Raw genomic sequence first — 15,099 nt, forward strand, 5'->3', positions numbered from 1 at the left:
CCGGGACGTGCCTCCTCCTCCCCTGCCCCGCGCCCCGTTCTCTCTTCCCGCAGCCTTCCGGGGGCAGAGCCTGCCAGCATCCCTGCCCTCTGTGGTCCTTGAGCAAGCTGGGGACAGCGCTGTCATGGGAATTGTTCCTGCCTCTCATGGGCAGTGCCCGCAGACTCAGGATGCTGCTCTGCTGGCACAGATGGGATTAAACAGGAAAACAGTTGGCCGTCGGGGTTATCGGGAGACAATTCTTCTGCCACAGGATCTGAGAAAGACAATTTTACAGTCTGAACCCACATAGAACCCTGACCTGGGAACAGGCTGGTCTTGTTTTAAACCGAGCCCTGAAATTCATAGCAACTCTACTTCATACGTAGAGAAAGGAAGCACCAGAGTGGGGCAGGAGCTTGCTCAAGGTCACACAGCAAATCAAAGGCAGACCTGTAAGTAGAAGCCAGTCTCCTGCCTCCTGTCTTCGTATCTTTAGATCTCAGCACAACGTGATGTTTTAAAGCCAGGCTTTGAAGAAAAGAAGGGGGTGCCCAGGTGAGGAGGGACGCTCGTGGGAATTTAATGAAGGAGTCAAGGAGGCTCTTACTGGGGCACGGCTTTCTGTTTCATTCTCCTCCCTTCTGAAGTTAGGCCAGGGGAAGGCCAGAAAGGGCCAGGTTCTGCTCACCCGTCTCATCCTGGAGGTGGGGAGGAGCAGAGGGGAGGCGGCAGGCCCGGGCACTGCCTTCCCTGGTGGTGCCACCGCGCACAGAGGCTGAGATAAGAAGGAGGGTTGATCTCTCTGCCGCTTCAAAGAGAATAGAAACAGTCCCTGTCACGGCTGTTGATCAAAGTCTCTGCAGAGGATCTTCTCTGTGCCCTCCCCTTCCCCACTGCAGGCCCGTGGTGGCAGCAGCCCCACACCTTGTCACGCTGAGGCCTTCCTCCAAGTCTCCCTGCAAACTGGAGAGACGCCTTCCCAGCCAGGGTCCCGCAGCAGCTGCCAGGAGCCAGGGTCCCGGCTCCCCATTCAGCCTTTTCTCCAGGCAGCTCAGCCCAAGGTCACGGCCCCGTTTATGGGAACTGATACTATTCTTGTGTAGACGAGAAATCGAGGCAAAGTGAAGTGACCTCCCCAGAGCCACAAGCTGGCTAGCCCCTGGGAACCCCTCATTCTTCCGGGGTGACGGGGCACTCGCCCCCTCTGATGGCGGGGCACGCTCCTGCCTCGGAAGCTGCCTGTTCGCCCTGTGTGGGTGGATGCCAGACAGAGGCTGTGAGGATGACCTCTGTGAAGAAGGAAGGCTGGGCCCTGCTTCTGAAATGTCTCATCTTAGACAGTTCTTTAATGTTTTTTCTTCACCAAGCCTTTTCTTTATCCTGTCTGGGACTCCAAAGACATGAATGTTGGAATCTCTGATATCAGCCCACGAGCCCCCAAAACCCTTATTCATTTTTCCCTTTTTTTTTCCCTATTTTTCAGATTAGACAATTCCTACTAGTTTATTTTCAAATTCGCCGGCGTTTTCCTCGTCATCTTCATTTTGCTCTTGAGGCTGTAGAGTGAATTCTTTTATTTCAGTTACTGAATTTTCAGTTACAAAATTTCCATTTGGTTCTTTTTTATAGTTCTCATTTCTTTTCTGAAAGTTTCTGTTTTTCCATTCATTTCAAGATAATCCTTCCTTACTTCATGGACTGTAGTTAGACTGCTGTCCTATGTGACGTGTGTGTTATGTGATGGCACAGTCTCTGTGTGATGATCCCTCATCTGGACCACCTTGCGGCCAGCGTCTGCTAATTGTCTTTTCCTTTGAGAGTAGTTGAAGTCTTCCTGGTTCCTTGCATGTGGAGTAATTTGGGGCATTTTGAATATCATGGAATATTATGTGATCAATCCTATTCGTTTTAGACCGCAAGTCCTGACCTGCCTTCTGCCTTGGGTCAGTTCTGTGCATTCACAGCTCCAGAGTGAGTCCAGGGCTTCATACAAGATTTAAGGGAGTTCCTTCTCCAGCTTTGCATGATTGCCCTCACATTCTCAGGCTCCCAGAAGTCCTTTTCCTGGTCCTTGGTCTAGAAACTTGGGGGTTTAGCCTCCCCATATTATCACACAATTCCCCTGACTGTGTTCACCTTCACGGTGAAGCAGCAAGATAAAAGAGAAACCGTTAACAGAATTTCCCCCACACTCCCCACCAGGGCCCCTTTTCTCAGTTCCTCGGGCCAGAGAGAAGGATTTTCTCTCAGAGTGTCATCCTGCACCCTCAGCCCTGCAGGAGTGCCAGTCTTTCCCTGCAGCACACCCTAGATGGTAAAAGAGAAAAATGGAGATTCTCCGCACACCCTGCTGCCAGGTCCCCGGCAGCAAAGAGAGGGGTTCTCTGGAGGTCTTTCTGCTTGTGCCCACTGCACAGTCTGGGACTCGGGCTCTGCGGAGTCTAGGCTGGGGCACGGTGGAGGGAAAGCTGCCCAGGCACCTCACTTCCATATCGGTCATTCTCTGAGTGTTCACTTCCCTCCCCAGCCCGCCATCTAGTATTTATTTTTTGGAGTCCTTAGCCAGTGCTGTACGTATCTGTCCCAGGGTTTTCGTTTGTAATCAGTGGGGGAGGGAGGGTGAAGCATGCTTACTGCAGCTGAGCTGTAACCAGAAGCCCGTAGACATGTAATTTTAAGTTGAAAGGTACGGGAGAATTTGACTAATTCTGCAAGCAGTATTGCAGTGTTTAAGAGAATGTGAAAGTCACTGTATTTATAAATTTAATTTATTAGACTTACAACAGTTTTTCCAGTACATGATGCAAAGGTTTTATTTATTCAATTAGACATTTAAGTTACTTAGGAAAATCAAGTATATTAAACGTTCAAAGGTAGTTGAAATTGTTTAAGCAAATTTAATTAAGTTGTAAATGGCACTGATTGTTTAAGTGAGTTTAGTTTTTTCAACTTGAGTTAATCAAACTTTAATTGAAGAAAAAGTGAAGGTCTTGTTCTTATTTTATTACATTTATAAATAGAACAATAAGATCAGTAAGTGGAACTTAATCCTGAAGAAAGCTACATTTTTAAATGCATGTCCTTAATAAACTGAATATTAATTTTTAAAAGGTACCTATTAAGTAGCATTTTTGTGTGCATAACCCCCACCCCCAACACACCAAAAAAGCTTCACTGATGTGGGCTCACCTCCTCCAGAGACGGTCATGTCACTCTCAGACGACTCCCACTGTTGGAAAGATGTCTCTCTTTCCACCTGAAATCCTTGGGTAGTCTAGACTGCACAAGCTTCTAGAGACAGGGTGGAAAGTTACTTTACTCCTTGGAGACTCAGTTTTCTTAGCTACACAATGGAACTGAAAAGAACCTACCTCAAAGGTTTGTTTTGAAGATTCAATAAGATGATGCTTGTAAAGTGCGTGTGCGTGTGGGTGTGGATGTAAAGTGCTTAGCGTGGAAAGTGTGACCGTCGGGGCAGAAGCAGACAGAAGCTGCTGCTGTCACGCTCACAAGTGGTTCCCAGAGGTGCCAGGCCCTGACACTGGGAGAGGCAATGAGAAAACCAAACTGAAGCAGGGGCTGGCAGTAGGACCCCCATGCCTGTCCTGCCTGCACGGCTGTTCCCGCCCTGGTCCAGCCACTCCTGACAGTGCAGGCAGTTGTGTGCCAGGTGGTGGCTGAAGGCTGCAGAGAGACCACGTTCAGACCCCTGCTCTGCTTTCCTCCCGGGTGGTTTGGAGAAGTTGCCTGACTCCCCAGGCCTCTGCCCCTTCACCACCGCCCTCCCCATGGCATGAAGCTGGGGATAAGGAACTCCCTGGGGGATCTGAGCTGTAAACCAGGCGCTGTGCAGCGTGCAGCACGATGCCCAGCACGCGGCAGGCTTGTGCACACACAGTGCTTTTCCTGCATCTCCAGGATGTAAGTTTTATTCCAAAGTGGATTCCTTTGCCTCTGGTAATCCAGTTGTCTACACTGACCCAGGTTATCTGGTTAGCTTGTCTACACTGACTCAGTTGAGGAGCAGGAGGGCCAGGTTCTAGCCCTGGGCCTTGACACTTAGGCCAAACTCCTTCTCCTCCCTGGGACTCAGTTTTCCCATCTCTAGATTAGGTGTGACAACCCCCCTTCTATCCACCCTGGACCCACATGGCTTAAGTGGCCTGTGGGTGTGGAGAGCTTAGTTCTGAGGAGGGTTGCCCTGACAGACCTAGGGGATCTGTGGACAGAGCAGAATTTTCTGGTGCCTTTTCACCCTGACAGCAAGTTGGACACCCTGTGCTTCCGAGGGCTGCTTAACTGGCCTCCCTCTGGCCAGGGCCGAGGGCAGAAACAGGACATCTGTCCCTCGCGGGCTTGTGTTCTGGGCACCCATTCATCAGCCCAGTGCTCACTCCTTTAGGTCGAAACCAGAAGGGGCAGTCCTGGCATCAGTGCCATCCTGCCTCTGCTCCAACTCCCCTGCAGCCCCTGGTGGCTCTTCTGCTGCTGGACTTCGATGCCAGGGGTCTGTTTCTCAGCATGGGCACAGGCGGCCTCCTATGGAGTTTTGTTTGCCTGCCTTTGTGACCCATGCTCCCTGCAGCAGCAGGTCCTTCATGGTCAACTCAAACCCTTCCCTTCCTCCAGGAAGCCCTCCTGGCTCTGCCAGCCCACTCCATGTCTCCCTTCCTGGAGAGTCTGAGCCCCACACTTCAGCTCCCACTCACACTTTCTCCTCCCTGGCCTCTCACTGTTCTGCTGGTGGCTGTCACCTCATGAACACCCTGGGTGGGAGCTTCAGCAGGGAAGGCCCCGAGCACCTCCTTCTCTACCTCCTTGATAGCCCTGCCCTGGGATGGTGACTCCTGGCTGGTTGGGGGCACATGAAGTGGGGCATCAGGTGAGGGGCCAGGTCCTGGCTGTGCTCCTCAAAGCATAGGCTGCAAAGAGTGACATGAGCCCCCACAATGAGGCCCAAAGCTCACTGGGCCCACTCTCTGGTCTCAATAATGAAAACATCTCCTGTGTGCTGAGGGCCTCATGGATTCAGAAGGTTTTCTCATCCCTGCAGCCATTTGGCCAGAGTGGGCTTGATTAACCCTTACCCACAAAAGAAATGTTCAGGTACCCAGGTATCTAAAAGAAGAGTTGAACTTCCCCAGGGCACAGAGGTACCAAGGCATTTACCCTGGCTAGAGCCTCGGGTTTCAACTTCCAGCCTCTTAATCTCTGTCTCTGTCTTTCACAGAGGTGAGGTGGGAGGTGGTGTGGGAACAGTGAGTGAGCTCGTACCTGCAGCCTTTCAGTGCTTCCTTCAAGCCTCCCCTGCTGGAGGGGGTGCAGACAAGGACGGAGGCAGAGCAGAGGAGCAAAGCTGGAGACTCTGCATCAGGTCAGCGCCCATCCCCTGCGATGCACGGTATCTGAAAGCCCTGGGGGCGGGGTGGGTGTGAGTGTGGGCCTGGCGGCCCTCCACCCTGCAGCCCCTGCCCTGGCCGCAGAGACCCTGTGAACTTCTGTCCCATGCTCCTTCCTGGTGTCCCAGGGGGACACACGATCTGAGCATCTCTGGAGCTTCCAGCTCCAAAAATGAGCCTGGGGGTGAGGCTGGAGAAAGCAACGATGTTGGCTAGGGGCTACGATCTAGCTCAGAGGCCCTGGCCTCCCTTCCTGCCCTGTAGCCCACGAAGCTTTGCTCCCTAAGTGTGCACCAGGTTGGCTCTGTGGTTTCTGAAGTCTCTCATCCTTGTTTTTGGTAAGCTAGAGTGGGAAGGGTCTTCCCCTCTCTGGGTGGTTTTTCCCTGGCCCATTTTCTTCCTTTTTGCTCTTTCCACCTGGCTTTGGTGGGGAAAATACAGCCCGTCAGCGTTCCTTCCTACTGACCCAGCAGAAGCTGCCAGACAGGAGCGCACACGTGCGTGTGTCTGTGCGTGTATTGCCGGAGGATGGGCCAGGCCTCCCTCCTCAGACGGACAGGGGCCCAGCCTTGTCCAGCGGAGCCTGCAGGAGAGGCAGCTCCCAGCACCTCGCCAACCCCCCTGGCAGGTCCAGGAAATGGGGGCCCTACTGACTGCTCAGGGGCGATCGCAGCCCCACGGGTTAGTGACTGTGACAGAGGAAGAGCCACGGTAGAGTTACAGGCAGACAGGTGGACTGGAGAGGGGCGGAGAGGAGGGAAGCCTCCGTGCTTATGCCTCACATCACCCCCGAGAAGTTCAGGGCGCCTGTGAGGCTGCGTGTCCACAGAGGTTTCCCGGGCATGACCTGACCTTGAAAGGCAAACAGGGCTCAAAGAGAACAAGACAGAGACAGTCATCCCAGGAGGAGAGAACAGGCTGGGCAGAGACGCAGAACATGTGTGAGGCCTCATAGAACCCCAGGGGGCTGGCAAGGAGGGGCAGAGGGAAGTGCTGAAGGACGGGGGGCTCTGTTCTGACTCCCTGTTTACCAGCCCGCCGTGGGCACCACTGTGGACGAGCCCGCCCCTCCCGAGGCCGGCTCCTTAGCCTTCGTTGCTGTGTCGTCTCAACAATGCTTTGTAACAACCTCCCTGAATTCAGTGGCTTGAAATAATAAGCATTTAACTGACTAGTCTGTGGGTCAGCAGTTTGGGCTGGGCTCTGCTAGGTGGTTCTCTGGGTCTCATTTGGGCTCACTCCCGTCTCGGGAGGCTGGCTGGCTACTGGCTCACCTAAGCTAGCCTTGGCTGGAGCAACTAAGATGGCTTGGCTCTGCTCCACATGTCTCTCATCCTCCAGCAGGCTAGCTTGGGCATGTTCTCGCGGCGATGGCAGAGCACAAGAAGGTGGGCTCTGATGTAAAAGCCCATTTCAAGTCTTCCGGCATCGCACCGGCCAAGGCAAGTCACGTGGCTTGGCCCAGGGTTGAGGGGCAGGGTAGGGTTGGGAAGAGCAATGCAGATTCACGTGGTAAAGGGCGTGGCCATAGGGAGGGTGAGGCACTGGGGCCGTGAATGTGATCCACCAGAGTCATTCTCTGCCCAGCCGTGCTTAGCAGAACACCCACATCCCTGCATAGGCGAAGAGCAAGCCTGCAGGACCTGGCTCAAATCCCGCCTTCTCGGGGAACCCTCCTTGATGACTTAGCCCTCAACTTAGCTCAATTTCTTGGTCCTGTGAGGGCTCAGGTAGTCGTGTGTGTGTGTGTGTGTGTGTGTCTGTGTGTGTGTGTGTGTGTGTCAGCCTCAACCAGATGGCAGGAACTGGTGAGCACCTGTCTGTTTCTTTATCTTCCCACCGTGCTGGGCTGTGGAGCACAGAGGTGAATCAGACACACCCCTCCCCTCCAGGAGGCCCAGTTTTCTGAAGGAGACACTCCTGCCAACAGTGACAACCCAGCATGACAAGGACCAGGACACAAAGACCACAGGGCACCAAGGAGAGTCCAAGAGCAGCATGGTCTTTCTGAAGAGAGTGAAGCCTGAGCAGAGACTGAGTAGGGGAGTGGGGAGAATCCATCCTCTGCAGAGGGGATGGCACGGGCAAAGGCCTGGTGGCGAGAGCAGGTGGGCACGTTAGGGGAATGGCCATGGCTGCATGAGGCTGAACCCAGGAGGATGTGTTGGGGAGAGTGGGGAGGAGCCTGGAGAGGTTGACAGGGGCCATGTCACTGCGCCTTGGGTGTCAGTGCGGGATGAGGGAGGCAATGAAGCTGAGCTCAAAAGCCGGCTCTGGAGTGGATGGGGCAGACCAGAGGCCAGAAGATCACGTGTGACAACAGTCCGGGGGGAGATGAGGAAAGTCTGATCTGGACAGAGGTAGTGGAACCAAAGAGGAGGGAGTGGATTAGAGAGGTGGTTTAGACTATAAGGACTTGGTTACCTGTAAGATGTGGCCCCGAAGACAGAAACATCTTGGGTCTAGCATTCAGAGGTTGGAGCCGAGGGCATGGGGGTCACCTGAGGTCTCAGGGTCAGTAGGGCTGGCTCTGGGAGACTGTCCACTGGTTGGAAGACAGTGAGGCATAGACTAGGGCAGCTCAGGAGCCAGGGTCCCCCAGAGGCGAGGGTGCTAGACTCTTGGGCTGCAGACAGGTTTCAAGGCCCTGACTCTGCACAGCACCTGCCCAAGGCCCCCAGCCTCCCCCTCGAGCAGCTTGGCACAGCTCGTCCTCCCCCGCCTACTTCTTCTTCATCTGGTACATCCTGACATGACAGCACTGCTGACAACGAGCAGAGGGATCTTGAAAAAGCCTCTGAAGAAAGGAAGCATCAAAGCCTCTTCCCAGACCTGTGCTCTCTCCCCTCCTCCAAGCCCGCTTCACACACCCAGCTCGTGCCACGGCCTGAGGGGGGCCGGCTGATCACTGAGTCGCAGGTCCCCTCCTTGGGGGGCTTCAAAGCAGCCCTGGCCTGCCAGCCTCCTGTTTCCCGTCAGGAGTGGAGGTCTCTGTCCCGCTGGCCACCTGGGCGCCTTCTCGCCTGACCTCTGGCTGACATCGGCCCACAGAGCTTCCCTTCCTCCCCCCGGGATCCTCTCGCCCCTGGGCTCCCTCTGAGAATCTGTCACTAGCTGTGTCCCTCTGGCCCAGAGCCAGGGCTTCTCCACTCTGCCAGGGCCTGAGTCTGGCTCAGGGTGCAGGTGGCCCAGCTTGTCCTTCCTGAAGGTTTGGGCCCAGCTCTCAAACAGCTGCTACAGGCAGTGAGGCCCCAGGATGTTAAGAATTCCCCAGGGAAGAACTGTGCCCTTTGGAAGTCTTTTCTTTCCTTCTTTTATTTACAGGCAGCAGCCGGGTTTTGGAACAAGCCCTGGCTCAGAGTCAGGAGACCTGGGTTCCTGTAAGTTGACTTTGGGAAACCTCTTTGGGATTCCGTTCCTTCAGCTCTAGAACACGGCTAATAAGCCCAGTAGGCAGGTCTGTAAATCGAAGAAGGTGATACATCTGAACATGCCTAACAGTACCTGGCACACAACGGGTGCTAATTTTAAAAAATCACTAATTCAGTAATGCACATGAGACGTTACCAGGTGCCCCCTGTTCCTGGTACATGGGGAAGCCCTAGGAGGGAAGGTCCTTGAGGGGAAGGACCTCGAAGAGTTCACAGGTGTGTCCTATTAAATGTCCCTGCCCCACACCCTGTGTCAAAGAACACAGGTTAGGACACATCCACAGCTGGTACCAGGGTGGGAGAGCTCATTGTTGAGGTCACAGGTCAAGCTTCCAGGGCTGTGGAAGCTGGGCCAGGAGACAGTGGTGTGGGTGATCAGGAAGGAGGGAAGTGAGCTGCGCCTAGCATTTTGAAAGATAGGGAGGATGGAAACAAGACATCCTCCTAAACCCAGTGTAGTGCTGGCCAGGGGCCCTTCAGGGGGCCCTCTCCCCTGGAGAGAGAAGAGTCTTTGGTCTATGAATCCTGGATCTCTTGATTGACAAGGGGCATGTCTATTGGTCTGACTAAGGGATACCAAACAGTCCTGCACTGCAGGCCCTGGACCAGGTCCCCCTGGGCCCAGGATGGTGGGGTAGCATGGCCTCTGGCTTCTTGGGCATCATGGAGCATGTGCTGCCACAGACCCACCTGGGAAACGCCAGCACTTTTGCTGCTGGAACTGGAACCCAGAGGAGGAGAAGTCCTGGGGTACAGAAACTGCGTGTGGACCAAGGGGTGGCTGGAATGTGAATCTTCTTCTTGGCCTTCAGAAGCAAGCCCTGGAGTTCCTGGGCAGGGGGAGCAGGGAGCAGAGAAGGGTAGGGAGAGCCAGAGAAAGGCAGAGCACATCCAGGGCTCCTCTAGGGTGGGGGCCTGCACATTGCTTCTTCCCCAGAGCACAGCCTGGCGCAGTGGAGGTGGGAGTGTGTGTCAAGTTGGTTTGATAAGAGAGATGTAAAGTGAGATACAGTCACAGAGAGGGGGAGACAGACAGAGAAGCAGAGAGATGAAAAGACACGCAGCGTCAGATAGAAAAACCTGGGGAGATAATGGAAATGGAGAAAGGAGAGAGGGGAGAAATAAAACAGAGCAGAGATGGAGAAGGAGGGAGAGAGAAGATAGTGTCTTCACCAAGTCCCAAAATAGCAGCTGCTGGTGCCAGCAGCCTGCCCTGAGATGGCCCCTTAATTGGGGCTGAATTCAGCATTCTCTGAGCCCAGTGCAAGTGTCTCTGAGGACGGCATGTGCTGGGCCAAGGTTGACAGAAAAGACCCAGCTGGAGCTGGAATGTACACGGGGTGTGTGGCTTCCTGCCCCAGGCTCCCACGCCCCCTCCAGCTCCCGCCCTGCACACTCAGCTCACTCACAGGATGCCGCTCTGAAAAGATGGCTCAGCTCTGGGGAGGTCAGGGCCTCTCCTGCTCGCCTGGGGAGTGGGAAAGGGATTGGGCTGAAGGAGCAAGGAGCTGGTGGAGGGGAGCGGATGCTCACTGCGTTTGGGGAAGAGGCAGTGGTTGGAAAGTTGGATACTTGGTGCTGTTATTTTAGGGATGAGTTGCACTTTCACAAAATGATCTTAACAGGCTGATTTGTCTGCTCACGTCCTCTCTTCCTGAAGCCAGCACCCACTTGTGGGGCTCAAGCAGCCACAATTTCAGGTGCCACCCCCTCTCCAACCCATTCTCCTATTGCTTAGGAAGAAGGGCTGGTCCTGTGTCTTGAGCAGAGCCTCTGCTCCAGCCAGGTTTAAAAGGAGGTCTGGCTGGACTCCATTTCCCCTTAGGATAAGATGAAAATGCCTGCTATGAAGAATTTTTGTTGGATGCCAAAAATTTTCCAGCAGCATGAAAATCAAGACTAGCATATAGGGAGACTTGAGCTGATTGACTGACCATCACCCCCCTCCCTTCTCCATCGCCTAGAAAATTTGAAACTTCTCTTGTCCTCTTATACCACATCTGTGCTTGTGATGTTCAATAGTAGGTTAAGTAAAAAGTATTCACTGACAATTATGTGGAAAGTTCCCCAGACCCAAAAGAAGGAGGGAAGGGAATTAATATTTGTCGAGCACGTGTTTACATGCCAGGCACTGCACTAAACAGTTTTCCTTATGTTGCAACATTTAATCCTCATAACAGGCCTGTGATGTTTTTATTATCATTTCTGCTTCCAGATATGGGAATAGTGGCTTAAGAGATTAGGTAATTTGCCCAAGTTCACCTAGCTGATTAGTGGAAGAGCTGGGGCTCAAACTCTGAACTTGTCTTCAAAGCCCATTTTACTACGCCAGGCCACCCAGAGACTATCAGGAAAGGCTTGCTTCTGAAAGCAAACCCAAGGACTGTTGTAGAAAGTTGGGTGAGCAGTCTTTAGGCGACTGGGGAAAACCTGATACGCAAGGCTGCTGTGCTCTGCTTTGGTGGCCTGGGTCCAAGTAGGCAGATGGTGGGCAGAGGTGGCAGCAGGAAGCCTAATCCCACAGGGCCAAGACTTCAGGTTGGGCTCGCCTTGAAGTGGACCCTGAGATGATCAGTATGCAGAACGTTTACTGGGGAGCAGTCTCAGGCCCAGTGCTTGCAGGGAAGGGAAGGGAGCAGGATTGTGCCGAGAGAGAGGTTAGGCTGCAGCGCAGTCTCAGTGAAGGCCTCAGCTGATCCTGCAGAAGCTCTGCGGCTGGGATGGCCCTTCAGAGTTGTCTCGAGTTGGGGTGAGGGAGCTGGGCCCTTATACCCTGTCACTGACCAGTCATTGGGTGTTGAATGCCCTGGGAAGGGGATGTGACCTTGGACAAGGACACTTTCTTCAGCTGAGGCAATTCCCATAGAGTGTGGACAGAGGAGAGCTGTCAAAGAACCATCTTCCAGCATCTATGAGAACAAGTGCTGTAAGGGCCACCTGGGCGGTGCAGCTCAGCATTCATGACAAGGTTCCTCAGTGACACCAGAGGACGAGGTGCTGGGGAAGACAGCCAGGCATAATTACAGACCATGGATGAGGGTTTCCTAGAGGCAAGGATCTTACAGATTATTGGAGAAAGAGAAGGAAGCTGGGCTGAGGAGTTCTGGAAGGCAACTTGAAGTCTGAATATGTCTCCTCTACTTACTGTGCCAACAATGCCAGACAGAAATGGTGCTAAGGATGGGATTCTGGAAGGAAAATTTAAACTGAGGACAGAGTCATCCCCTGGCTTACATCATCCAGAAAGACCCTGAGTGCCTAGCCCTGTGTGGAGCTTCAATGAGTGGGAGGATGAGAAGGAGGGCGGAAGAGACAAGTAAAGGACAAATTGGTCCTGTTTCAAGGAGCTTGCATTCTGGCGGGGGTGGTGGTGGTGGTGTGCATCTTCATACATGGGAGCAGGCAGAGAGCAGCACACGGTGTGCTCCCAGGCTGCCTTGGATGGTTCTGCCAGATTTGGGGGTAAATTAATTCAGAGAAGGGAGCCAGCAAGGTGGGAAAGTCAAGGAGAGAGCCTCAGAGCAGAAGACACTTAGGATGCGCCTTGAATAACGGAGAGGAGTCAGGCGCAGGCAGGGATCTGCGCTCCTGGAATGTCCTCTTACTCTCCTGCTCTGTGACCCTGGGGGGAGGGCGTCAGTATTCACCCAGGGCTGGTCCATCCCCAGATTAAGCGATGACCCAGAGAAGCACCCAGTCCTTTCTGTTGCCTTGGTTATAAACCCTCTGTGCTGTCCCAGGCACCCTGGATCTGTCCGTGGTGCTGAATCTCAGGGGGTTTGTCCAAGATTGCAGAGTTTCAGTTTTTCCTTCCGCAAGAAAGCAGCAAGATGAGCCTCTTCACAGAGGGTTTCTGCTTGGGGGCTACAGTCAACACCAGGAGATCTGCCTCTGGATACCCAGGCCCCAACTCCCTTCACTGGGCAGAGCAGGACAGGATAAGTAGAGCTGTCCAGTCTGATGGCCGGAGCACAGGGGCTGCCACATCCTTGGTGTCTGTGAGCAGAGCATAATGTGGGCAATTTAAAGGTGCACCCTCAAGGGAGCTCCTTTTTTGGTAATGAAGCTATTTTGTATCTTGGTTGTAGTGGTGTAATACAGATTTATAAATGTGATAAACTTACAGGGCTCTACATATACACATACCAAAAAAAATGAGTCCATGCAGAAACTGGTAGAAGCTGAGTAAGGTTTGTAGTCTAGTTAATTGTATTGTGCTAATGTCAGTTTCTTAGTTTTGAAATCACTGTAGTTGTCCCCACATTCCCCCATACCATTTGGGGAGCTGAGTGATGAGTACTTAGGGCCTTTTTATACTGTTCTTGCAGCTTCTTGAAGTCTACAGTCATTTCAAACCTTAAAAATAAAAAAAACCTAGTGGCTAGGCCTTCTTTAGAGCCTCTTATCACCGCCTCTTCTTCACTCATCGTATCCTTTGGGGGCCCAGCTCAAGTTTTTTCTCCTCCGCGAAGCTTCCTGATTCCTCGTGCCAACCTCTGGGTCCCTGGAGCACTTGACGCTGTGAGCTCATAGCCAGGTCTCTGTCCCATGGGGTGTGTGTGTCTTTTTTGCCTCCCCAACCACACTGAGTTCCCTGAGGGCGAGGATCGTATCTTCTGGGTCTTTCATCTCCTTCTCAGATCCTGAGGACACACAACTGGCACTCAGTTATTACTTGGTGACAGACTGATAAATGTCTGCTTTCCACAGGACCCAGGCTTTCCCAAGCCCTTAACTGCCTCCTTCCTTCCACAACTCCTGTTAATTCCAGCTTCATGGCAGCCTGTCTCCAACAAACATGTGAGGAAGTGAGACAACATTGAACTTGGAGCCACAAGAGCCACTGCATCATAACCACTGACTGGGTATCCACATCACGACAGTGGTTAACACGCATTGTATCTGATTTAGTCTTCATAGCAGCCCTGCAGATAGGGAGCTGCACCCTCATTATACACATGAGGACAGACACACTATAGGAAGAGGCAGAAGTAATGGAACTGAAGACCAAGTTCTGCGTCTCAGCTTTGCCACCTACAAATCATGTAAACTTGAGCCAGTTGATTACCCTTCCTGATCTTCAGTTTCCTCACCCATAAAATGGGAAGAATAATACCTTCATCATAGGGATTTTGTGAGAGGTAATGAAATAACCTTCATAGCGTTTGTCATTTGGATTTCTCAAAGGCAGGGCCAGGCCTGAGACGTGGTGGGTGCTCACTATGTGTTGTTGAAGTAGTTAGTGAAGACATAATGATTGAAAGAATGAACAAATGCTTTTAATGTGCTCCCTCAGCTTTGAGCACAGGGTAGGAACTCTCTAAATGTTAGTTCCTTCCTATTTTCCTCTTCATTCCACACCAGCCTTCTCTGGCATGAATTCCCATCCAAACAATGCCGGCATGGTAGAGAAGCTGCCAGTCCCTTCTGGTTCCAAAGGAAGGAAAATTTGCCCCTTGCAGTTTGGAGAGTTTGGGAATGGGAAAGATACATGTTCAGGCTGGTGCTCCCTCTGCCTCTAAACTCATTCTCAGGGCTGGAGCAAGGCTGTGCAAACCAGTAACCTGGGAGGTGACCGTGGAGGGCTCTTTTCCCGGGTGCCTGGAGAGACATCTCCAAGGCTGGGAACCGCAGCCCCAATGTTCTCCCACAAAGTAACCCCATACCAAGGGGTCAGGGGTCCCAGGGAGGATTGTGGGACACCCACCTCTGGGGAGAAGGCAGTAGGGCCTTAGAGCATCTGTGTGCCTGTCCCTCACCCAGAATCTTGGAATCCAAGCTTGTGAAGAATCCTGTACAACACAAGCATCAGAAGGTTGAGTCCTTGGACCAAGGAACTGGTCCAAGGCTTGAAGCCCCTAAAGGCAGGGGACTTACTACTTCCTGAGTGTGGCCATTCACTGCTCACCCTGGTGGGAAGGGAAGGGAAGACCGTTCATGCATTTCTGGAATCCAGGGATGCCTGAGCCAAACTAAGAGAGCAGTGGCTGCATAGTTGAAGGCTCCATGGCCTGTGATGCCTGGGATGCAATCTTGCATTTGCCTGAATGGTTCAAGCTGATAGGTACCTCTCTCCCTTGGGGAGAGGTAAAGCAGCTACAGAATTCACACTAAAGTGTAAATGATTGATAGGCTACGTTCTTCCCTATCTGATCAATGCCTGTCCTGCTGGCCCCAACACAGAACTCTGAGCAGCCATTCCATGCAGTTCTTGCCTCCAGGGCTGTTTGACCAGATGGGTAGACAGCACATCCCTAGTGTTCCCTTTCCCCTTGGCCCTAACATCC

The sequence above is a fragment of the Camelus bactrianus genome, chromosome 27 (genome assembly GCF_048773025.1).
Source record: "Camelus bactrianus isolate YW-2024 breed Bactrian camel chromosome 27, ASM4877302v1, whole genome shotgun sequence".
NCBI classification, from domain to species: Eukaryota; Metazoa; Chordata; class Mammalia; order Artiodactyla; family Camelidae; genus Camelus; species Camelus bactrianus.